The following is a 26,261-nucleotide window of genomic DNA, read 5'->3' on the forward strand; positions in this document are numbered from 1 at the left end:
TGCCCCTTAGAAGGATGTGGAATTGGCCTTGAAACTGACCCTCTGCTCCGAGTGCCGTCTCCCAGGGCTCTCTGACTCATCATCGGTCCCCTGGATGATTGTCAGAGCCTCTCACTGCCTCTCAAACCATCTCCTCAAAGCCGGGAGTGGATCTCTGCCAATTCAGATCTGTCCTTACCTCTCTCCCGTCTCTCTACCTTTTGCCTTTAAGGTGAAACCCACTGTCTCTTGCGCCGGCTGTCTGACGCTCTCTGACCCACCTTCGATGTCTTGCCAGGTTACCCTTGAACCCTCAACTGCGGCTTTACTGAATGGCTTTAAGGCTTTTCTCCCTGCCCTCCACCCCACCTCCCAACCCCGGCAAATGGTACTGAGGAAAAGAAATGTCACGGATTGATGATTGATGTCACGACACATCCATTCACCAAGTGCACAGAACTGAACGTTGGTGATGCGGCTGCTGCCCACCCAGAGAGGCTCTGCCCTTGTGGAGTAGATCTCTTAGTGGAGCTTGAATTCCTGGCCCCTAGTTTCAGCTGGGGAATGCCTCCTGCCAGTCTGCAGTCAGCAGGATTCCAGCCCTGCTCCTTTTCAAGCTCCTGCCACCATTCCCCTCCCTCTTAGCAAACAAACCATCCATCTGTTTCGAGAAGATTCCAGAAATTACAGTCTGCAGGAAAAACCACCCATCCTCCTTTTCCTCCCCGCCTGGAACCCACACCTTCTTCCGACCTGTACCCCCCAAGACCAACCCCTCCCACCCTCCCACCCTCCCAGGGAGTCTGCTCTGGTCACTGTTCATCTGTCCTTACTGTTAATCTCTGCCTCTTTACCCTTTGTTATCAGCATTTCCACATGCTCAAGAATAACAGTTTTAGAACAACCCTCCCCCAGGGCTGCACATCAGTCCTGCTCAGGGGTCCTCAAACATCGCAGAACAATGGACATGGACTAACAGGGTGACTCCAGGAGTCAAGACGTTTTGAAACTTCCCCAGATGATTCTGTATCCAGCCAGGGTTCAGAATCACTGCTATTGTCTTGTTGCTTCCCTTCCTGCCACAGAAAATTAGCCCAAGATAACTGTCTCTGTTTTCCATCTTTTCCTCTTCCAAAGACTCTTCGTAGCACAGACCTTAAAATCCAACATCTTTAAGATGTGTGTGATTCTACTATAAAGTAGAATAGGAAGATGTCTCACAGGAAAAGGCCAGTGGATAAAGACGGGAATGAGCGCTCCTTTAGTGAAAGCAAAGATGAGATTATCTACGTGCGATGATTATCTCCCACCGGAGCGGGAGCAGCATTGCACTGAGGTGGAGGAGTTCCCCGGCTTTAAGTCCCGGGTCCCGGCCTTGAATTTCCACGAAGGCACTCCACTGCTCAAACAAACCTTCTGCAGTTTTGGTTTGTTTTTATTCCTTCCCAAGTCAAGTGGAGAGGCTGGTTATGCGCACGTCTGCCCACCAAGTACCAGCAATGGATAATAACCCAATAAAGCATTCTTGGGTTCCTCCCTCAAGGGTGGCTGAATCCCAAGGCAGTTTCCCAGGTGTCCCCCCCCTTCCATCCATCTGAGCAGGTCCTGGCTCAATGCTCACTCAGTCCTCCTGAAGCCTGGCTTCTGCCTCTCCCTGCAGCATCCTTTTCTGCCATCCCCTACCTCACACCGTACACTCCGGCCACACTGAAGTCCCTGCAGATGCCTGGATATGTCCACTTTGTTCTCATTGCATTTGCCTGTACGGTTCCTCATGCCTGGAGCCTGGATGTTTCCTACTAATGTTTCCAGATTGACTCAGGATATATCCAAATTAATGACATGAATTTAAATACGACAGATGATGCCGGGTTGCTGAGTTTTTCATTGGCAGCATGAATATGGTATTGACAGTTTTGGCGGAAGGTCCTTCAAGTGTATTATGTCAGTTTTATAATGGAAAATCTTTTTCAATTCTAACCACTGCACAATTTTCTCAAATGTCCCACGATAGTTAAGACTATGGACTTTGGAAGCCAAAACGTATGGGTTGAAATCTTATTTCTACCATTTACTAGCCATGAGCCCAGGCAAATTCTTAATATCTGCGCATCCTAGCTTTGCTATTATGATTAAATGAGCTCATGGGAGTAAACCCAGTGGAGTGTTTGATGCTCTCATTGTCATCATGCAAGAAAAGAGGTGTCACATGGCACAAAATGTTTTATATCGAGTCAGTCTCTGTACAGTTTGCATTAGCCAGGCCCAGTTAAGGAAACACAACTTGGAGCCATATTGATCCTTATGAAGCATAAACTCGGGCATTAAAAATTTATGACAGTACCTCTAGATAAGATGATCTCTCTCGGGGGATCTTGTGTCTGCAGTTTTGCCTTGTCCTCACTAGCCAGAACTGCTGTTAGTTGAACTTGGGTAGATGTGGAGCGTTAAGAAGTTGAGAAAGCTGGAGTTCATTGAATTTCTTCCAGAATAAGAGCCCACAGGCAGGTCTGCTCTTTATACATGAAATCACTCTTTACTTAAGACTTACTTAAGTTAGTTGTTTATTAATGACTACTAATACATCTTCACCCATAACCAGACTGGGAAGTTCTCCCAAGGAAAGGATCATATCTTCCCCTACCCTGTTTCCCTACTATTTAGTAGAAAGCCTGGCAACTCTTTGGCCTTTCCAGATACCTGTGGAATGAATGATTGGATGAGTGAATAAATGAATGATTTTATTTATTTATTTAACAGAGAGCAAGAGAGACATCACAAGTACGCAGAGAGGCAGGCAGAGAGGGGAAGGGGGGAAGCAGGCTCCCTGCCGAGCAGAGATTCCAGATGCGGGGCTTGATTCCAGGACCCTGAGACCATGACCTGAGCCGAAGGCAGAGGCACAAACCACTGAGCCACCCAGGCGCCCCAACCCATTTTTTTTAAAAAAGATTTTTTTTTTTAAATCCTTGCTGCTTATTTTCCTTTCTTTTATTGCAAAACATATTTTAACAAGTAATCATCATTGCAGACACTCAGAAGTTTAGAGCAGGATGCTGCTGGAAGTACCTTAGAGATTACCCTGATGGAACAGAGAAGGACCCAGAAGCCCAGAAAGGGGCCGTGATGATCTCGAGGCCACACAGGAAAGCAGTGGCAGAGTCAGACTTGAGACCAGTTGCTTTGATTCTCTTCCCTACAAATCTCTGTGCGGCGGCCTACAAACTGCGGGATCAGAGAGCAAGCTGTGAGCCGCACATCTGTCCCTCGAGTGCGTAAAAAGCCCCTAGGACACTTGCATTACTAGTGCACAGCCGTTTCCGTGCGTCTACCCCCTTATTCGTCGGGAGGGGCACAATTACCTCTGCATTCGGGCTGGGGGCGAACCGTCCACATAGGCTCATTAAGAAGTTATGTTTAAAAGCCGGACTAAAGCTTTAGGTCATTTATAATCTACTAAATATTTAAGTGTATGTGTCTTAAGGCATCTGAAAATTACAGGGATATTTCATGGTCTCATTTGGGGGTATATATCTGGTTGGCTAGACATGGTCCTGGCTGTGGGCGGATCTGTTTTGCTTGGGAAAAACGGGGGCTAAGTAAAAAGCTGGAAAATCCAATAACTGAAACGCGGAGTGGCGGAAGGCGGCGCCGCGTGGGAATGAGGCGAGCGCGCCCGGTTCTGTAGGAAAGCCAAGCCGAGGCCGTCGGTGGGGCTGAGGTCAGAGCTGAGGAGGACTGTCATGGAGACAGAAATGATGGGGGCACATAAAACAGGAGCAGCCAAGTCAGACTTTAGGGTCCATGGGGCACAGGATCTAAGGCAGTCCCAGTCAAGTATCAGGGACAACGGACTGGCCCCGTGAGCGTTGGTCTTTTTCTTTGCTTTAAAAAAGAATCTTGATTTCCATAATACCCCTATGGTTACAAGAAAACAATGAAATAATTCAGACCATAAAAGAGGTAATAAGGTGAAAATAATTTTCCCCCTCGCCCCAGTCTAACCTCCAGTCTCCCAAGTCCGCCAGTCCCTGTTGCCAGAGGCAACAGCCGTGTCCGGTTTTCTTATGTACCTCTCGAGATACATTACACACACATACATTACACACACACATTTATTTTTACACTGATGGGAGGATATTATAGACTCTGTTCTACACTTTTCCCCGTGTGTGTCAATATATCATATATCATGAATATCATTCCGTATCAGTATGTAGCGATCTCCCTTATTATTTTAACAGTTGCATGGTATTCTGTTAAAATGTGGCACTATAATTTACTTAACCCGTCCTTTATGGATGGATTGCCATGTTATTTCCAGTCTTTTGCTACCACAAACAGTTCTGCAAAGAATATCTTGGTACAGCTGTCTCTGCATCATGCGTGAATATATCCGTAGGATGACTCTTAGAAGTGAAATGACTGGGTCAAGTGTGTGTCTGGATTGCTCATTTTGATAGGTTTTGTCGAAATTGCCCTTCAGAGAGATTGCACCACATTTATACTCTCCCCCGGAATGTGCGCTGGTGCATTTTCTCACACCCTCACAAACAGTCTTTCGAGGTATAATTCACCAACAGTAATGTGTGCAGACCTTAACTGTACAGTGCAATTGGTTTTGACGGATGCATAAACCTGTGGAACCTACACCCGAGTCAAGACCGAGAATCATTCCATCACTTCTGAAGGCTTTCTCATGCCCCTTCCTCCCTCTCTCGGCTCCTGCTCCAAGAAGCTTGGCTCTGATTATTATCACCATCGATTTTGTTCTTAAACTCCATTTAAATGGAGTTTCACTCTGTGTACTCTCGTGTCTGACTTCTTTTGACTGATAGAGGGTCTGTGAGATTCATACATGCTATTATCGTGTTCTTCCATTTTCATTGCTGAATAGTGTTCCATTGCCGGGCCATACCAAGATTGCGCAATCCATTCTCTTGATGCACATTTGGGTTGTTTTCCAGCTCAGGCTATTATAAATAAAGCTGTCAATAATGTTCTTGAACAACTCCTTGTGTGGAAGTGTGCTTTCACTGCCTTTGGATACATGTCTGGGAGTAGAATAATCATAGGGTAAATGCATATTTAGCTATAAATAGTGTCTAAGACACTACAGGACTGTTTCTCCAAGTGGCCGTACTGTTCACACTCCCAACAGTAGTACATGAGAGTTCTCTAGTGTCTCTACCTACTCCCTGATATGTGGTGCTGTCGGTCTTTTACATTCTGATCATTCTGTTGGGTGAAGCTTCATCTCACTGTTTTAATGAGTGTTTCTTGTGTTTCAGTGAGTTTCCAGTGGAGCACCTTTTCATGTGCCTGTCAGCCATTCATGTAACTTTGTTTTTTTAAAGATTTTATTTATTTATTTGACAGAGATCACAAGTAGGCAGAGAGGCAGGCAGAGAGAGGGAGGAGGAAGCAGGCTCCCTGCTGAGCAGAGAGCCCGATACGGGGCTCGATCCCAGGACCCAGGGAACACAACCCGAGCCAAAGGCAGAGGCTTAACCCACTGAGCTACCTAGGCGCCCCCATTCATGTATCTTTGTAAAATATCTCTTCAAGTCTTGACAGTTTTTATTGGGTTGTTTGTCTTTTGTTATTGATTTGTAGAAGTTCTTTGCATATTATAGAGACTGTTCTTTTGTCAGATACACAGTTTCATCCAGCCTGTGGCTTACCTGTTATTTTTTAATGATGTAACTTGATGAGCAAAATTTTAAAATATTGGTGAGTTGCAGTTTATTTTCTTTTATGGTTAGCACTTCTTTCCTAAAATATCATTGCCAGAGTTGTAAAGTTATTCTCCTATGTTCTTTTTTTTTTTTTTTAAGATTTTATTTATTTATTTGAGAGAGAATGAGTGAGAGAGAACGTGAGAGAGGAAAAGGTCAGAGGGAGAAGCAGACTCCCCAGGGAGCTGGGAGCCCGATGCGGGACTCGATCCTGGAAGTCCGGGATCATGACCTGAGCCCAAGGCAGTCGCTCAACCAACGGAGCCACCCAGGCGCCCTCCTATGTTCTTAATAGTCTTAGCTTTTAAGTTTAGTCTGTGATCCATCTTGAATTTGGTTTTTGTATATGGTATGAGAGAGAGATCAAGGTTCATTTTTTCCTCCATGTTTTTTCAGTTGTTCCAATGCTATTTGTTTAAAAAAAAAAAAAAAAAGTTTTCTTTCTGCCATTGAATTGCTTACCCACTTTAGTGGGAAAAAAAATCTAGTAAATGTGGGGCTTTTTTCTGGCTTTTCTCATCTGCTCAGTGATCCTTATGCCAATGTCATATTCTCTTGATTGCCGTAATTTTATTACGCTTCTAGAAATCGAATTGTAGGAGTCCTTCAAATTTGTTCTGTTTCTTGCCTATATTCAGTCCACCCTTTCCTGGCTGAGGGCCCTTGAATGAGTTCTCTAATCCCTTCATTCCTCCCTCCCTCCTTCCTTTTTTCAAGATTTTATTTATTTAGAGAGAGAGAGCTGGAGCTGGGGGAGAAGCAGAGGGGGAGGGAGAGAACCTGAAGCCGACACTGTGCTGAGCAGGGAACCTGATGCAGGCTTCGATCTCACAACGCTGAGATCATGACCTGAGCCGAAGCCAAGAAGCCAAGAGTCAGATGCTTAACCGACTGAGCCACCCAGGCGCCCCTCCTTTTGAAATTTGATCTCCGTTCTAAATTTGAGGAAACTAAAGTACAGAGAGACTCAAGTGACCCAGGCAAGGTCCATAAGGGTCTTTATTTAACCTTTCTCTTGATCGGGAGTCCAGCCAGTCTTCTTATATCATCCCGCATGCGCTGCACCTTGCCCTACGCGTCTCGTCCTCAAGTTACCCTGCTCCTCCCCGCTCACGTCCTTTCTCTGCTCTTTCCCGCTGGGGGACCTCTGATGTCACCTAACATTTTTGAGCTTTCCTTTCGCCTCTGTCAAAAACAAAAAGGCACAATTAAAATATTATCAATAATGATGTGGAAATAAAGGAAGACCACCCAAAGGCGAACAGAAACGGCTGATTCAGAGCTTGCTGTAACGAGGGAGATGGGTGCCGGCCGGCCGGCACTCCTGTTCACCAGGAATAAAATACTGCCCAGGGGCCGAGGAAGCGTCACCACGGGAGAGGCTTCAGTAGGCCCCATGTGGAGGTTGTTGGGGTGGGGAAATGTGAGAAAACTAGAAGTATCTTAATTTTCTTGCCTTGGGAGGAACGTGTGGCTTTCTCTGGTTGGTCCTGAGTTGGAAGCTATGGCAAAAAAAAAAAAAAAAAAGGAAATGGCAGTTGTTAACCAAACCCTGACTATTCTAGGCTTCAGTGTTCCAGAGGTTGCGAGTAGAGTTCTACTGCCCTATGTGGTCTGACCGTTGTCCGTGTTTCTATAAGGGTTTCAATGACAACGTAACTTACGCATCCTTTAACGTGAATTTTAGCAACACAGCGTCCAGCACGTAATAGGTGCTCAGCAAATGTGGTTGAATCGGAGTCTAATTTGCCACGTTGGGAAGGATTTACCTGCTGCCTGCACAAAGGGACCGTCACCTTCAGATGCGATCGCACTCCCTGGAGGGGTGTGGATGGTGCTCCCCTGGTGGCGAGGACACACCACACCCTGCCCAGTGATCCCTCCGGTAGGACTGGGCCCCGGCAGTTCTCCATCCCAGCCACATGTTAGAATCACCTGGAAACTCACAAAAAAAATACTGGTGCCTGATGCTGAGCCTTTTATTCTAGAGTAGGGATTGGCCATGGTTTTCAAGGTTTTGAGATTTTTAATGTGCAGCTGGAACTGAGAACTACTGGCCCAAAACATTAATTCTGTATTTTCCCTCCAACATGCATCTGTTACACATTATTGCGTGCCCAAGCCAATGCCAGGCTCAGAGATAAGATCACACGTTCATTGATTCGTTCAGCTCTCAGAACACCGTGCCTGTGGGGTGCTCAGAGCTCTGCTGGGAGCAGAATGAGTGGCGAACTCCCCCTTTCGTTCCGTGTGCTGACTGAGAGTGTGTAGGCTTTGGGGTCAAGCAGTCATGGACTCCCGTATAAATCTACCTTTTCCCTCTCCTGTGATATTACATAAGTCCTTCTGACTTACCACCTACATGACCTAGATAAGGCTCAAACCTCCTGGAGGATCAGTTTTCTTGCCTATAAAATGGAGCCGTAGTAGTTGGGGTTTTGTCAGGGAAACAGAAATCACACTAGGTATTTCAGATAGAGAGGATTTAATGCAGGGAGTTGGTTACTCAGGTGTTAGGGACCTGAAAGCACAAAATGGGAGGCCACAGTATCCTGAATATTAGAAATGCAGGAAGTAGCAACAGTTTCCTAGTTCTGAGGACCGAAAAGGAAGAGGGAACATAACCAAATGTAAGAAGTCATAAGAGGATCCTTGTAGGTGGGCCCTTGGACCTTGAAGAGAAGTCCTGCCAGGTGGCTGGTGTTTACTTCTTTGGGGACACTGAGTGGCCGGTGTTGGGACTGGCTAGATTGTCAGCTGTCTTCTGCTGTTGGGGGGATATTACAGAAGCGAGACAAAGGGAGCCCCTTCTCTCTTCCTTCCAATCCTCCAGCAGGGCCTCCTCCCAGAAAACCCAACAGAAACCCAGGCCCCTAATCACAGAGTGGAACAGAGGCTGGCAAAGCAGGGGGCACTGGCCAGATCTGGCCTCCTGCTTCCTTGTGCGTGGCCCACAATGCAAGAATCGTTTTCTGTGGTGTTTCTTTTTTACATTTTTAAGTAGTTGAAAAAATGAAGATTTCATGACATGTGAAAAGTGTCTGAAATTTAAATTGCAGCACTCATAAATTCCGGACACGTGCACTGGTTTTCATGTTGTCCATGGTTGCTTCCGTCCTACAGCAGCAGAGGTCAGAAGCCGTGACAGGGACTCTACGTACTATCCCGGTCCTTTCTAGAAAATGCGTGCCACCATGGCAGTATGACCTAGAGAGTGTTGGAGGGCTAGGATTGAAGGAACCCTGTGTATAGAAAGTCGTCCGTACAGTGTTTGGAATATAGCAACTTCATTAAACCATTACTGCCCTGCACTGCGTGTCAGACACTAGGCGAGATTTGGGGGCTCCGGAGATGAATAAGGCCTAGTTATGACTTCCCAGAGCTCTAGCTTGGCAGCGATGACAAGTAAGAAAGAGACAAAGCCTTATGACAAGTGCATCATTAATGTGCTAGTCTTGGCTGTTGCTGCAGCAGGCTGCAGTGGGGGGGGGGGGGCACAGAAGAAAAGGCCACAGGCACTCCCTGTCCTGGAGCTGAGGTGTCCTCCCACTCTTCCCTCCAAAGTACTGCCGGCGCAGTTATTTGCCTGGGATTCTGCCTTCCCCCCGAACTGGGGAGGGCCTTGCCTCATCTCTAGGTTCTAGACGACTGCGGAGATGATAGTAGGCACGGACACGTGTTTGTTGTTGGGTGACTGAATGGACAAAACACGATTAAGCAATGTGACATTCAGAAGATATGTCTCATCTAGTCCAGTCTCTTCAAATGGAAAAATTATTTCAAAGAGCTTAAACAACTTACTGTCTGGGTGGTTGGATTAGAAAACACCCTGCCCTTCTCTGGGCGGAGATTACCTCATGCCAAGGCACGTGGCTTGGTGCACAGAGCTCAGGCCAGAATTTCAGTCTCTGCTTGCTTTCCTTCCACTAGGAGCCTGATGCAGTCCACAACCTGTGCAACCTTATAGGGTGGCCCCAACCTGCCTGCCTATCTGCACCCATAAGCTTCTATCTTCAACTTCTCTGCCTTTCTCAGAACATCCTCTGGGGTATGGCTGGATGGCGGAGATGATGTATTTATAGTGTGGTGTTTGAAAAAGATGCATTGGTGAAGGAGACTCTAAATCTTTCTGCAATTGGGCCACACTAATCACTTCCTGTTCCTGGGGCTGGCGGCTGGCATTGCTCTAAGTAGCCGGCTGTCGCGGCCTTGCATACATATTCCTGTTGTCAGCATTAATAAGGTACAATTGCCTGGGGCCTTGTTACCCACCAATTAAACTTTGGATTTTATTGTGCAACCTCAAGGATGCTTTATGGTATCAGAAGCGTTTGGCAGTTAAATACGGCTAATATTCATCGCTCCCACATGGGCGCTTCACATCCTGCTCCATTCACAGTGTGATTAAGGAATTAATTGATTTGGATGAGATTGGCACATGCTCTTGACAAGAAACTGACGACTTCTTTATTAAGCCGGGGTTACGGCGGGCCCGCCGCAGCACTCGGCTCACCATCGGGCGTTTGGAAGCGGGCCCGGAGGACGGTGACTCTTGACTCTGGCCAGAGAAACCTGCAGATTCTCAAAGCGGCGTCAGAGCACAGCACTCTTGCCTTCCAGTAGGCTCCGTCCCTCCGTCTGTGTCTGTCCTTCCTTCCCTCCTCCGTTCTCACTGAGCTCCTCCCCTTCCAGCTCTTCCGAACACGCTGCTTCTCCCCTGCTCTCCACGCTTCCATCCGTCCTTCCTACCTCCCTAGGCGTTTACCCCCGAAGTTTTCTTAAAACATTTCTTTGCATGCCCTGCCCTAACTTGCCAGCAGTCCCTGACCTCACACGGGTCCACTCTGCATTCCTGGTTGGGACCATTTGGGCTCACAGCACAGAGCCCGTGATGGGGTCAGGAACTCATGGATACAGGCCTTTGCGTAGGATAGATTCCAGGGGCCTGCAGTTTGTGGCAAAACTATTAGATACCACTTATCTATGGCAAGTTTCGGGGTGCTGGGCGCTGTGCTAAGGGTTCTGTGTGCTTTCTACATCACGGGATCCAGTGGGGGGACAGAGCCTTGCCCCGGTGGACTCAAGGAGGTGACAGAGTGGCGATTCGAACTCAGGCAGGCTTTCTTTTTCTTTCTTTCTTGTTTTTAAAGATTTTATTTGAGAGAGAACGTGTGTGTGCACACGAGCAGGCGGAGGGGCAGAGGGATTGCGCGCGAGAATCCCAAGCAGACTCTGCGCTGAGTACAGAGCCCAACACGGGGCTCCATCCCGTGACCCTGAGATCATGACCTGGGCTGAAATCAAGAGTCAGGCGCTCCACTGACTGAGCCACCCCGGCGCCCCGAAAGGCAGACTTTCTTCAATCCCACCTGGTGTTCCGTGGGCCGCGTGGACGTTCATGTAACTCGTCCGAGCTCAGCCCCCCCGGGCAGCTCTGTGGCGCTGTGGTTAGTCTCTTGGCGAGCCCATGCCCTTGAAATGGGAACTTCTGTGCTTCTCAGTAGTTTCTCCCCTTAGGTGGGACCGGGTGGGTGGAGGGGACGGGGGTCGGCTCCTTCCTTTCTCCGGGTGGGTGAGGGTCCGACTGAGCCGGCAGCAGAGCGCCTCTGGAAGGCAGGCCTTGTTAGGAGGAGCGGGATGTTGTGACGTCAGAAGGCTTTCCTTTCCCTCCCCCACCGGAAGTACGAGGGGGTTTTACCCCCGCACCTTCACTGCCAGAACTAGGTTGGGCTCCCGGAGGTGAACCGCCTCCTGCCCCGATGTGGGGCCCCGCCGAGCCGCTGTCAGCCACAGTGCCGGTTCCCCTCCCCGCGCCGTGCCCAGCAGATTCACCGAGTTCGCTGCCTGTGGTGCCTCCTTGGCGAGCCCTGATCCCCAGTATCTGTCTCTCCAGTTTTAGGGGTGGCTGCTCGACTTCTTGTGACTTTCTCTGCAGGATTTAGATCCCACAGAAGAGCTGTGGGGTTTTCGGTTCGCTCATCTTTTCACTTGTGGTTGGGGTTGAGGGACAATCTCTAAGCTCCTCAGGTACCCAACCAGAAATTGAAGTCCATATTGCTTATTTTAAAAGGAAAAAAAAAATAGCATGAGTGGCCAGTATTTACACATTAAATGATTCCACTTTAAAGAAAAAGTCCTCTAGATTTCTGGCTTCTCCGGCGCGCACGGACCACCCAGACCTTCGTTTCTGCAGAGGCTCGCCTGCCTCGCACGTGCCTATCTTGGCGGAGCTCGAGTTCTGCGGTTCTCCGGGAGGTCGTGTCAGCACGCGGCGTCCCGTCACTTTTCTTACTGTAGCCCTAGAGTCCCTGGAGTTTTGTGACCGTGACTTGGGATTTGGGGGTTCTCCCAGCCCTGCCACCCCGCTGACCCCGCCTGGGTGTGTTGTTCTGTACCGGCGCCGGATGGACTCCTGGCTCCAGACCGCGTTCTGACGGACGTAGCGCACCGTCTCTCTAGCCCATACCTGCTCTCTTCGGTCTCACTTGCGGAGCTAAAATCATCAGACCGTGCTTCTCCCGCTCATCTCGCCCTGGTGTCTGGGCACATCCGAAGGTTCTCACGTCAGAGCATCTCTATGCTTCTTGCCCTTTACCTGTTCCTGCCTCTCTCCTGCAGCGGTGGCTGGAGTCTACCAATGACATATCGAGTGTCCCTGTGACTGCTGTGACCTGTGGGCTTCCTACCCCTGTGAACCTCTAACCTGCACAGCTCCAGCCACTTAGCCCCCAGCAGCAGCCTCTGCCCCTCGGTGACTCGGAGCTTGAAGCAGGCCGCGCTCAGAGAATTATTAGGAGCTCTTGGCAAAAAGCTCTGGGCCCCAGGGGGATAATCTCAACAGGACATCATAGCACAGAGACTGCCTGTCACTCTGGAGTCAGTGGCTTCCCTTGCATGTACTTTTTGGGAGCAGTCGGAGCACCTCGCTGAAAGCTGATAAAAACAAAAGCTGATGAAAACAAGGAGTGATGAGTTGAGTGAGTGCGGCATTTCCTCCTGATGGAGTACAAGAGCACGAGACCCCGAGCGCACTCAGGCAGAGAGGGATGAAGGGGCCGGGCAGCCCCTCCCCTCCTTTCCCATCACGTGAGGCAGAAACCATAGCTGCTGGCCAGAGGGTGGTGGCTAAACAGGGCAGGGCTGTGAGAGGGCTGGGGAAGGGTTTCATCATTGCTGGCTAGCGCCAGGTTTTGAGTAAGGAGGACAGTCACTGATCACCACTTCTTCCACTCCGTGTCATTCCTTTCTCGGGAATCTTCCTGCGTGAGTGGCAACCCTACCCAGCTCTAGTGCACACTGAGAAGAAAATGGTAAGGGCCTATGTTACCGGAGTTCAGGTTGTCCCGACTTCAGGTATGGCTTGATTCAGGTGCTCACATGAGAGTCACAAGATCTTTCCTCCTTGCTGTTTCTGGGGTGGATTCATTTTCAGAGTCCGTCTCGGCATGATGACAACATGGCTTAATCCTCACACCCGTCCCCGTTCAAGTCCAGTGCGAAAAAGTGTGTCTGCAATACTAGGTTGATGCGTGGAGTGTTAATCACAGAATGGCAATATTTCAAAGTAACAGCGGGGCTGTTTGTACTTCATCTTTTACTGCATTTTTATGAGGAGCAATATATTTTCTGACTTTCCTCCCCGATGCTCTAACAGAGAGAGAGAGAGAGAATCTCCTCCTGTCACCTCATCCAGATTCCACTTTGATTAGCCCGGCCCTGGGCACGGGCCAGCCTCTGAACTGCTGCTGTCGTTGGGGGGTCTGGTTGGGCTACGCGATCCGCCCCGGAGTCGGGCGTGAGTCCCACCGGGAGGGGAGAATATCCCCTCGAGGTTTTCCACTCCCCCCACCTCTGCCCCCCCAAACCCCTCTTTCCCTCCTTCAGGAAGTCCGTGATTTGTCTTGGGTGGGTGGGTGTCTGTAGCAGAACCCCATAGACGGGGGAGCTTATAAACAACGGAGACTGACTTCTCACAGTGCCGGAAGTGAGGAAGCCCAAGATCCACGTGCCGTCAGGTTTGGTGTCTGGGGAGGACCTTCTTCCTGATTCGTACGCGGCTCTTTTCTCCCTCTGTCCTCACAGAGCAGAGGGGGCAAGGGAGCCTTCTGGAGTCTCCTTCATGAGGGCACTGATCTCATTCGCGAGGGCTCCGCCTCTCTGACCTAATCGCCTCCCAAAGGCCTCACCTCCTGGCACCCGTTACTTTGGGGGTTAGGATTTCAACGGACACACTTGCGGGAAACGCAGACTTTCCATCTGCGTCCGCGGCCCCTCGCTCGGGAAAGTCAGCGGGTGATTGTCACGCGCTGTTGATTGTCACGCGCTGTTGTAATGAGCCGCTTGCAGCGCTGGACCCCGATTCTCTTTGGACACCCTCTCCACGATCCAAGAGTTTGTCTCTTTTTCTTTCACTCGCCCTCTTTTGCCCCCCGCATTACAGATCTGTTGCTGTTGCCCCGGGTTGAAGTCCCAGCCCTGGTAGCGGGAAGACGCTACGCTGGGAGGGGCCGCGGCCCACATCACAGGGGTGCGCAGTGTTGCCCCGGAGCGCTCTCCCGAGCCCTAGAGTTGCCCGGTGATGTCATTAAAAACCCAGGCTCTTTGTACGTTTTTCCCTCAACATCTGTAGCTCATTAGCTCACAGGTTGCTGTAGCCATGGGTGTCCTCGTGCGCTTAAGCAGGGACCGTGATGAGTACCACCACCACCAGCATCTCGTGCCGGGTATCTGCCATTTTACCAGGAGAGCCGCCCGCTCCCCCCCAACTCACCCTGCACAACCTTCCCCACCCCGCAAAGCTTTGTTTGCTCCCGCAGTTCATCTCAGACCTTCTCTTTGAGACATAGAGTGATGGGGCCAACGGAGGCCAGAACTTTCTATTCAGATGTGTCTCGGTTGCTATGCACATCTGTGTGCCCCAGCCGGAGCCCAGCATTCCCTCGCGTGGGCTCTCCAGGGCTCTCCACCTCCGAGGAGGCCACACGTGAGCCACTGGCACAAACTAGGACCTAGATTCGAGCTTCGAGTCCTCCTTCCTCAGCCTGCCCTTGCAGGGGGGGATGCGATCATCTTTGCAGTTGTTCCCGCGCTCCAGGTGTTAAGCTGTCTTTCTCTACTCTTTGCACTTCTTCCTATAGGTCTGGGGCTCCCTTGGCTTTCTGGGTCCAGGCAGAGCACCTGCCTCTGCCCTGAGAGTCTGGGGCTGAGCCAGAGGGGGATGGGAGGGTCAGAGTGCCTGTTCTGGGCCAAGGTCGTCAGGGCTTCTGGGGATCTGCCACGAGAAGGGTGGACCCCTTCAGTCGGGGCCCCAAACACACACACAAGGGGTTGCCTGAGCCAGCCTAGAGGTTGGAGCCGGTGTAGACAACCTGCGGCCACCCCAACCCTGCCCCGCCCTGGATCAGCTGGGCTGCCGTCATCCTGCTGACCGCTGAGCGGGACGGTGAGCTCGTTTTGCCATAAGCTGTTGAGTGTCACGTGGTTTGTTGCAGGGCGTTGTTACAGGGCACAGGACCAGTAGTTCACTACCGCACACCTGACAATCCAGCCCTCAAAACCTCTTATATTCATGCTCCGTCTGCTTCCCTCCCCCGGGTCTGTGCCGTCTGACTGCGGAGATCTGACCCCGATACCGTCTTACCCACCCTGTCGGGATGATGTCCCCGTCTGTCAGGAGAGATGACACACGGGGGCGGCTACTCGGTCGGTGAGCGCGTGTTTCAGAAAGGAAGCCCGTCGGGTGCCGTGGGGCTGGGGCGCGCAGCCGGAGGCGTGCACTAGCTTTTGGGTGGGAGTTCCGGCGGGCCTTACTGGGCGAGCGGAATTGCAGCAGGGGGACGGGGGACAGATAGGTTCGGCCCGGTGAGGCGGGGAGGCAGGAGTGCGTCAGGAATGAGGAGGAGTTGGCGTGAGGATCCCGAGGGCAGGGAGGGAGGGACAGCGTGAGAGAGGAGACTGTGAGGGCGCCAGGAAAGTCCTAGGCACAGGGACATGCGGGGGACTGGGTCATACAACGCAGAGTGGGTCCTTCCTTGGGGATCCTCTGTGGTTTTAGCTCTGTGATCACACTTCCCTCTCTGCATCGCTGCTATGCCTGGGGCCGGGGCCTCGTTTCTAGACTGTGAGCAGCTCCAGGAGACGGATGGGGGTGGCCATGACCTCTGCAGCCCCCCGGTTCAGGCACCCTGGAAGGAAGGACGAAGCAAAGAATTAACATTCCACAGGCACCATCTTTGCTCCAGGCCCTGGGTTGGCGTTGTATCCGGCAAGAGGGCAGAACTTTGGAGTGGGGGTGGGGCTGGGCGAGGCCAGGAGAGGGCCCATCCCTTCCTTTTCTCTGTACCCCAAGGCCGGGATCCAGCCTGCAAACCAGTGCATACAGATTAGATCTGGGCAAGAACCACTCTACTGTGGAGAATGAGGCATGTCAGAGGCTTCACTGTGTTTTCAGAAATTCCCTGGAAGGGCATTTCTTCCTCTGGCACCCTAAGTAGCACACTCCGTTCTCTTGGGAACAGAGATGGTTAACTGTAATTGTGCCTGGAGGCAGGGTCACGTGAAGGGGGCCGTGTCCTGTAGTAGATCTTTCCTGTCCCTTTCTAGGTATCTTCAGACCCCGTGAAAATAATCTATCTACAAGTGCCCAGTCTTTGGTTTGGAGATCTTGCCAAGTCCAAGGTAAATGAGGAACATCAGGAACCCCCTGAAGCCCAGCTAAACTGGGGAGAACTGCCTCACCTCATTTGCAAAATGGGGCTTAAGCACCATGACTTTGTAGGGCTGCTTGAGGAAGCCCGATGCCACGTGCTTCGTGTTCAATAATGGACGGAGGTCTTTTCTGTGTGCTAATGACCTCTCTTGTGGATAAGGGGCAGATCCTCGGCCTTGATCTTGTGATGGTCTTCCCTTCAGATTTCTGCTTTTAGAGGAGGGAGAGAAGAAAAGGGAGATACCAGGTGCGCTATGAGATCATTTTAAGTTTCCCCCTTTCCAGAGGGGGGGAGAGAGAACAGAACGTCTGTTTCCACCTCTACGCCGCTGCACTGTGATACAGACTTGCAGAGATATTCATGTTGTGATTTATTCAATTCTTTTTCTCCATTGATTTTAATTAAGTTCCCGAGCTGTCTCCAAGCCCGGGGAGCGGGAACAAAACATGAAACACTGAGAGCCAAATGCCTTTCTTCTGCAATTGAGTTTTCCCAAGTCCTTAAAGTGCTTCACAGGAGAGCGCGGAAGTGGAATCCAGGGGCTGAGCTGTTTCCTCTGCTCCGTCAGTCCCCAAATAATAAACATAAAAATTAAAATCCGGTTAAGAAAAATCACAGAAGTCATTGCAGCTTGGCGGCCAATGGGGGCTTTGATCAGATCTTTTGATGCAATTTCACAGTTTCGGGGGGAATTCGCTGAGCCGGCGTGGAGGTCAGCACAGGGAGGAAGGTTTCTACCCGGCAGGCACAGCGCGGGGAACACAGGACCTGCCCCTCCCAAACCAATTTCATCTGTGATCTAAGTTCAATGTCATGCTTTTTAAGAGAAGTACCATAGTGGCATCTGGTCCGGTCACTTGGGCTCCCCTTGGGCCAGTCCGCACCAGACCCCCCCCCAGCAGGCTCCTCAGGGATCCGGAAGGCCAGTGACGTCCCCAAACTAGTCTCCTGGAACCCTAGGGCCGGAGGCAGGTCACTCAGCAGTATCTAACAGCCTGGCGGCCCGCCACGAGGCCACACTGCCCCTCGTAGACATAGGAAGGTTGAAAACACAGATGCTCATGGGACCAGCCTGTGACCGAATAAGAGAAATAACCCAGATGCGGACTTTAGCAAAATGGCGACCCCAGCCCGGTTGAAAGTGGACAGTCCTGGACACCTGTTATCATGTGGGATTTATGGCCTTGGGGATGTCAGGTGTTCTGAATCTTCTAGAAGCCAGAAGCTAGGATACCTTTAGGCTTAACAAAACCAATAACCCCAAATGCTATATTTAAATCTTGGTTACCAACTGGAGGAATTGAAAGCACGCTGCAGGTCAGACAGAATACATCTGCGGGCTGGGTTTTAGCACTGGACGCCAGTTGGGGACACGGGACATGCTGGTAAAGAGGGAACGTTCTGGATTAATCCAGGCATGGCCACCTCCCAGCTTGGGCTTGGCTTGTGTTGGATTTCTGAGTGGCCCGTTATAAGATGGTGTGGGAGGCATGGGCCGCACACAGTGTGGAGTCGGGTGCACAGTTCGTTGGCCTCACCATCAGCACCGTCGTGATATTCTGATTTTGTGGTAAGACATAGATATTTGGGCTTCGTCCTGTTCCTGGTGCTAGCTCTTAAAACTCTTGGAATTTTCCTGTGATGAGAGAAAGGCTTTGTTATGTTAACGAAGTGGCTTTCGGAAAGCACCCAGGGACGGGCGGCTTGGCGATGTCAGTCCCACTCCCTGAGGTTTGAGGGGGGCGGAGAGGAGCTAGAGGTCGACTCAATCCCGGACGCCAGTGAGCCGACCGAGCCGCCTCTGTGGTACAGCCCCACAGAACCTCCAAAGGACGGTTCCGAGCTTCCCGGCAGGTAAACACAGGAGGTTCTCAGGGCCCACGTGGTGAGGGCATGGGAGCCTCTGCACCCCTTCCCGCATCCGTTGGCCTGTGCACTGCTGCCCTCCGGGTGTTACCGCGCTGTAGGCTCTTATAATACCCGGGGGATAGAGTAAGAACGTTTCTCCGAGTTCTGTGAGCACTTCAGCAAATACACTAAACCCAAGGAGGGGGTGGTTGGAACCTCCCATCTGTGGCTGGTCAGGCACAGGTGACAAGGGGGACTTGCCGCTGGCATCTGAAGGGGTTGCAGCCTCGGGGGGCGGGGCCCTTCCCCTGTGGAATCGGACGTTCTCGGCAGAGTCAGATGGCGTCAGAATGGACTTGCGTCACAGCCGCCCCGCGGGGGCTGGAGCATGCCCGAGTGGAGAGAGCCCCGCACCGAACCGGGCGCAGGGCCTTACTCATCACCTCACCTGGTTTTTCCACTCTTCCCAGCAGGCTCAGCGGGTCCCGTGGGGTATCTTCCCGGACCTTCATTCAAGAGGGAGATGAAGCTGCCCCGGCACCGCTCTTACTTTAACCAAGAAATTGCCCATCAGATCCTCTGTAAGAGAACTGGGCAGCCCGAGCCAAAATCCCCAAGGGGAAGGTCCAGCGGGCGCACTGCCCGGGAGCTGCCCTGGACTCCCTGCGGCTGTGCACAGCCTGGGGGCCCGGGTGCTGGGTGCTGGCAGGTCATCAGACAACACCTGACGCCCTCTTGACGCAGTTTAATGACAGCGACTCTGTGGCATGACACGCTTTCCCTCCAGGCCTCTGGACCTGGAGGGCAGAGGGACCAGGTGCTGGCAGGACTAGAGCTTGCCTAGAACCGAGGCAGAGCGGAACGGCATGAGGAACGCCCCCCAGGCCACCTCCTGGGCTGTTTGCTTTTTGAGTCACCTCTGCCACGCACAGAGGGAAGTCCGTGAGACTCACAGTCATGGAAGTGAGGCTGAGCCGACCGTTTGGAGGCCCCTGCGCCCGGCCCTCATCTCTGCCCTGTGTTCTCTTACTTTTCCGGGACGCTCCAAGATGGAGGCACATCGCTGATGCACCCTGCCTGTTCTGGTTCTTTCTAGGTCGAGGCAACCGTGGCACACCACGGGTTGCTCCCATCAGCCTTGGTTTTTCTCCCCTTCTTCCCAGAAACAAGACCCCCCCCACCCCGCCTACTGACTCAATTTCCCAGCCTGCCTTGCAGCAAGGTGTGGTGTCCCAGTGGAGTGTGCATGGGGGCTGTGGGGGCAGCTTCCTCTTCATCTGCCTCCTGAAGCTGCTGGTCTGGAGGTTCTCCTCTTCCGCCTTCGCCCGGCGGTGGAAGGTGGAGCTGGATGGCAGGTCTCACCGCAAGGTGAGGAGATGCCGGGACCCCAGATGGACAGAAGCCAGACCTTGCAGGAATTCATGGAGTTAATTTTCCTACAAACCGGGATTATTCGCCTTGGAATGACCATGTGGATGCAGAATTCCTGCCTTCTTTGGGACCTCCTTGATAAGAGCAGGTTAGTCTGGTCCTCTGACCAGCAGCAGCCTCCGCATCACCTGGGAGTGTGTTAGAAATGCAAGGTCAGTGGGAGAATGGATAAAAAAAGACGTACATAGCCCCAGTGGATATTATTCAGCTTTCAAAAGCAGCAAAGGGTGCCCTTTGTGACAACATGGCCAGTCTTTGAGGTCATTATGCTAATGAAGTCAGCCAGCCAGATAAAGACAGATAGTGTCTGATCTCACTCACAGGTAGAATCTAAACAAGCTGGAGTTCTAGAAACAGAGAGACTGATGGTTGCCAGAGGCCGGGGGTGGGGGACCGGGAGGAGGTGGTCAGAGGGTACGCACTCCCGGTGATAAGACGGGTCAGGCGCAGCGCCTAGCGGATGCGGCATGGGGACTGTAGCTGGGAATATGGTATTCTAGAAAGTCACTAAGGGACTAGATCTTAAATGTTCTCACCACGCACACAAAATAGCCGTGTGAGGTCACGGATGAGGTAAACTGCTCTCACCGTGTTTATCATGTCAGTAGCGTAAATGAACCTCAGACTGTCATGTCAGACATCTTGAAGTCACAGTGTTCTGTGTCACATAGATTTCAGTAAAGCTGGGGAGAAAGCAACACGTTAAGAAAAGAAATGCAGTTTCTACTGGTAGTCTGGGGGCGGGGTCCAGCAATCTGTTTCTGGTTCAAAATAGTACTTCTAAATCCACATCCCGTTGTAAGAAGTAATACAGAGAAATCCTTTGAAAGCTTCCCCACCCCCGTCCTGACCCCAGTAACACTTGGCAAACTGCGGAATAAAATCGGAGCAGGAAGACTGGCATCGATACAAGCTGCTGATCTTCCTCAGAGTTCTCCAGCCGCGTGTGTAGGTCGTACGGATGTGGTTCAGTACAACCTTATCACATGTGTAGGTTTGGGAATCTATCACCCAAGTCAAGACCCTGAACAGCTCCTATACCAAAGGATTCTTGGGTTACCTTTTAAGAACCACACCCCCCCACCCCAAAGCAACCCCCCGCCCCCGCCGTCTTTACGGAGCTGTAATTGACATATAACACATAACAATACGGCGTGTTGATCTGATACACCCCTACGTTGCCGGCACACATCTGTCCCGTCACACAGTTACCGCTTCTTTTTTGTGCTGAGAACATTACCAGCACTCCATTTTTAACAAGTTCTCCTCTTGATTCCTGGGTGCTAGAATCTGAAAGACAGGGATGCCTTGTCCTATAAAGAATTCTCATTCCAAGGTCTTTGCCCCAGCCCTGGGCCAGGCACGGAGCTGACGCATTCGTGTGTGTCATCGGTTCTGGTCTTTAGAGCACCGTCGGGGGAAGGTCCCCACTATGACTCTCCTCTGTACGGGAAGTCAGTCCCCGTACGGACAGGGGAGGCAAACAAGAAGGACATAATCATTGCACAATTCGTGATAGGCAGTCACCATTCGAATTCAGGTCTGTCTGCAGCAACCAGGCTCTTTCTACTCATCTACACTGCATTTCCAGTCCCGGCACAGAAACGTCCGGAGTCTACCTAGGAGCCACCGCCTCAGAGGGGGTAGTTTGCATATCGGAGGCCTGCCTGGAGCCGGCTATCTCAGGGTCTCTGCCCTTGGGGGATGCCTTCCTTTGAGCATTTATTTCTTCACTATTCCTGATCAGATTCGAATCCACTAAGCTGTTACATTGTGGTGCTCCTGTAAATGGCCGGGCACAGAGAAAGAACCCAACGAAGACCTGGTCATAGTTTGTTAGAGCTCGAATGCCCTAAAGCATTTTAGAAATTCTTCCGACTTGAGCAGCAGCTTCCGTAAGTGGAAAGTGGCAGGCGCAGGGAGGGAGGTCCTTGGGGTGCAGGGCTCCCGGGGTCTGGTTTTCGGGGAGATGACCAGGCCCTGGGGGCCACGTGGTCAGCGCTGGCCTCTGGGACCTCCAGGTAGTGTTTTGGCTTCATTCGAAGCTACAACCAAGGGCTGGAATTGAATCATGTCGATACTGAAGGACATGGTCAAGTCAAACCATGGGAAGCTTAATCCTTTAAGAGGACCTCCATGTTTAGTTCACATGTCTGTCAGCTTCTATTTTATCCTATGGGGAAGAGGCTGAGGACCTCTCAGGAGGACAGGAAAGGTAAGTTCTGTCATAGGATGGAAGGGACTTGACACATGGGGCTCCTTCCACTGACCGAGAACTTTCCATGTACCAGGCATTGAGTTAAGCAGTAGTTTTACACTGTCTCAGTTCTTTTTGAACCTTCCACGTACTAGGCATGGAGTTACGCAATCATTACACATGTCTCGGTTCTTTTCTCTGACCATGACAACAGCTGTCCGAGGCAGAAGTGCTTAGCATCTCCAGTTCACATTTTGGGATATGATGGCGGGGGGAGGGGTGGGCAAGGTGCTTGAGCCAAATTCCCCGTTCGTGGTTTGGGCTCCATGTCCTGCCCCCTGTGCCATGCTACCCTAAGGCAGGCAAGCCATGGACTCTCCAGGCTGCCTAAGAGGGGGTCGTTTCCTGCAAATCAATATTATTTGCATATTTGACAGATGCTTGGAAATCACGGAGAAGAGTGTGTGCTGTCCCACACCATCCTGCCCGTTCTCCAAACAGATGTCCTTTTCCAACATCTTAGGATGCTGTGACGCCTCCTCTGCTCCCATTCAGCAGGTAAGTTAATGGGGCCCAGAGAGGGCAGGTGATACGGCCCAGCTCACACAGCCCGGGGCCGTTGCAGCCTGGCTCTGCACCTGGGTTGCTAAGACTCAAGCCCAGAGCCTTCCTGCGACCACACGGTGCCTCTCCTTGTTAGAAACACAATGTAGTTAAGCGCTCTGGGCTTGCTGGCCTTGCTATGTACTTGGTACCGCAATCTACCCAAGACATCGTCCATTACGAACCAGTGACAGGGACACCGCCCTCGCAGCAGGTGCGGGATCCTGTTGGTCGGACGCCATCAGCACCGTGACCTACACTGTACCATGACGCTCTCCCCCGTAAGACGGACTGACAGCAACACTAAAGGGAAGACAAAGGGCTCTATCCTCTTCCTTATGTAACACGCCTGTTGCCCACCCATGCCCACCCATGCCCGTCAGAGCCTAGAGGATGCCCGACAGGGCCAGCGCGCTGAGAGGAGGCGCGTCGGAGGGTTTCCGAGGGACCCTTACAAACCTGCTCGTCCGTACGGTGCTCCACGGTTTATAAAGCGTTTTACCATTCATTTGCTTGTCTGAGCCTTGTAACACCCCCGTGATGGGAGAGAGATCGCGACCACCACCACCACCCGCGTTTCACGGGTGGGAAGACGGGAGTGAGCAGTTGGCCCTGAGTGACGCCCCCTGGGACGAGCGGAAGCCGCACCTGAGCCCAGATCTCCTGACTTCCTGTCCCCTGACCTCTTTATGCTACCGCTGTCTCTTGCTGCGCCTTCATTCATCACTCACTCCTTCATGGGCCCATTTTACATGTCCTAATGAGCACCTGTCTCGGGCCAGCGCGGTGCTGGGCGCTGGGAAGAGATCGCACTGGAGACCGCCTATGCCCGCTGCTCTCTCAGGAGAGCCAGGGACTCCCCCGCTGCCTTGTCTCCCTGGGAACACTGGCAAAGTCTGAAGACATTTTTTGGTTGTCACAATTAAGAGGATACAACTTGCTATCTAGGGAACAGGGGCCGGGGACACTGCCCAGCAATCTATAATGCACGGGGTAGCCCCACAACAAAGCTATCCGTCCCCAAATGTCAATAGTGCAGAAGGTAAGAACCCCTGGCCTAGAGCCAATTGAAGACAGAATTAATCAAATTATCTTCCCATTAAGGTTCTGGTTACAGAGAATCAGGGAATGTAAAGCAGCAGCAGCTAATGCTGGCACCCACAGGCCAGGCTCTGCTCCAAGGGCCTTGTACCTCTGTTAACCCCTTTGGTCCATAAAACAGGGCTCGTGGGATTGTTTGTAGAGGGGTACACTGAGGCTCAGAGAGCTTAAGTACCTTGTCCGGAGTCACACAGCCAGAGGAGGGACTGGGATTCAAAACCAGGCCGCTTGACGCCAGCTTCTATGCCTTTGACCTCTGTGCCCCCTTTGCGAGAGTATGAACTTGCCTGATTTGGGGCTTGAGGGAAGCTTTGTGGGGGAGGGGAGGCATGATGGGAGATCTAAGAAAGTGGGGGATGGAGGAACAGTATTCCAGCCAGAGGGAACAGCATGTGCAAAGGCCGTGTGGCAAGAGCAGAGAGCAGAGGTGGACAAGAAGCTGTGGGGTCCGGCGGGACCCTAAACTGGGTTCGCAGGGATGTAGACTCTGAAAGGCCCGCTCTAGCTGCCGTGTGCAGGGAGGACCTGGGTTAGAAGCGGGAGGGAGACATGGCACCGAGCGCCAGCAGGCGTCCGGGAATGCGGAGAACCAGCTGCGAGGCCTGTTCCGGAGACGGAACGGTCCGGCCGTGAGGACGGATCTGACTGGGTGTTGGGGCACCGTGAGCCTGACCTGCTCATGAAGTAATCCAAAGGTTTGCACAACCCCAGAGTCTGCTGGGAGCGCTGCTAGCCTCGCACCGCCCCCCACCCCAATTTGAACTTGCAAAGCCATGTCCCTGCTCGTGGTCCTGGCTGCAGAGGCCAGGAGCCACCGTGACACCGCTCTGCTTGCTGACAGCCCTCTGCGCTCTCCCGTGCCTGTAACCCACAGATAATTAACGTCAGCTGGCTGTCACGGCACCCTGGCTGCTCCCAGGACGGGGGTTAGGCACGCTGGTCGATGAGCAGCCCAGAGACCTGTCAGACCCAGGAAAGGGCGCGTCACCTGCCCAGTCAATGGAGAGTGCCAGGAATTTTAGCACAAGCCTGTCTGCTTCTGTCCGCACTGACAGTCTCCATCCCCTGGGAGGCAGACGCTCAAGGTCACACCTGCAGGTCTGGGAGCGCAGGCCGGACAGAAGCGTAGGGACCTGGAGGGGAGTTGGCTCCTGACCGGCGCGGACACAGCCCCTCCTTCTTCCCTACACCAGCCATGGCTGCTGTGCTCAAAACCCCAAGGGAAGCGCGTCTGCACGAGACCGAGCACTTGCTGCAGCCCCGAAAACACTTGTAGCTTGGCAAACACTTCTTGCCTTGCCAAGTCTCTCTGCCTTTTCTGGGCAGTCCCTTCTGCTCACTTGCGGTCTCCCCCGTACCCACACTCACGAGCACGCCATCCACGAGGTTAAACTCATTGTTTCACGCTCCCTCTTCCCAGATGCTGGCGTCTGCCCTCCAGGTTCCAACAGCATCGTTGGATCAACCTCCAGGATGTTCCTGGATTCAGTCATTCCTTTGCCCCATCAGCACTGGGCTCCCACAAGCACCTCTCCTGCCGGGGAGGAGCTGACCCGCAGACAGACGCCCTTTGTCCTGTGCACAGTGTGCGGCACTCAGGCAGGAGGGTGCCGTGCTGACGGGTGACCGTGGGATCGGCTCTCCTGTCTGTGGTCTGTTTCCCTCTGTGACCAGGGTTGATTCCGCAGGAACCTCTGAGGTTAGGGACCGTCTGCTCTATGTGTAGGATTTCTGTGCCCAGCAGAGTATATTTACAGTGAATATTCAATGAAAGACAGACTGGCGCCCACAGGAACGGGGCTCGCCCACCAGGGTGATTCATTTGGAGAGCTGCCTGCCCTCCCAGCCATCCACAGCAAGCTGTGAAGGCACCAGTACAGGTGAACTTGAATGAAAATTCAGGTACATCTGTTACAGCCTGGGTCAAGGGCAGGGTCCCTCCTTTGGTTTTTCCAGGAGCAACCAGACCCCAGAGAGCTGTGTTAGAGCGTCAATTATGTGTCTCATGCTATGCCAAGCCATGAAGCCCCTCTGAAGGTGGATGCCAGGCTGAGCCCTGGAGTAGGAGTCAGCGTGGGGTCGCAGGGCCCCTGCACCCGACCTGGGAAAGCGAGAAGCACGAGCCTGCCTCCCGGTGTGGTAAAAGGAACCTCGCCAGGAGGAGGCGGTGACAGTGAGCTCTCCATCTCGGGAGGTACTGGAAGAGGTCACGGGACATCCTTCGGGATGCTGCGTCCCCAGCTGGAACGGGCAACCGGAAGAGTGTGAGGGGGGGAATGGGCCTGGAAGCATCAGCGAGCGCGCGCCCCGGGTCCCACGGGGAGGGCGGCCTAAGGGTGCAGTTAGGAGCCCTTATCCCAGGAGGAGACAGATCTTCGCTGATGTCCCAGCCTCTGAACAGCTGTGCCACAGCGACAGCGTCACCGAACTTCCTCGGGGGGAACGTGCATGACAACACCCTGCAAAGTGCCAGGTGCGGTTCAGCAAGCAGGAGCTACGTGTGCTTCGTGGGAAAGACAGAAGCGAGGGGCACTGGACGGTGCGGGCTGCACAGGGAAAGGGGACACCCATGGGCAAGTCCCCCCTGGAGAGGGCCGCCTGGGCATGGAGGCCGGTGGGTAGCGGGCTAAGGTGCCAGGCGCCCCCCCGCAGGAG

At 52.4% G+C, this 26,261-nt stretch overlaps 1 long non-coding RNA gene across 3 annotated transcripts in view; it reads left to right on the forward strand.

The window, feature by feature from the left end:
- Positions 1–23,013, forward strand: part of LOC309854982 — a 90,374-nt gene extending 67,361 nt beyond the window's left edge. For 2 of the 3 annotated variants that reach the window (XR_014306522.1, XR_014306523.1), the window contains 2 exons: positions 22,340–22,460; positions 22,717–23,013. This is a non-coding gene — a long non-coding RNA (uncharacterized lncRNA). Of the gene's footprint in view, positions 1–19,298; positions 19,794–22,339; positions 22,461–22,716 lie in introns of those variants that run through there. The other variant, XR_014306524.1, reaches the window with a different exon arrangement.
- Positions 23,014–26,261: the final 3,248 nt, after the last annotated feature.

This window comes from Mustela nivalis (genome assembly GCF_964662115.1).
Source record: "Mustela nivalis genome assembly, chromosome: 19".
NCBI lineage: Eukaryota > Metazoa > Chordata > Mammalia > Carnivora > Mustelidae > Mustela > Mustela nivalis.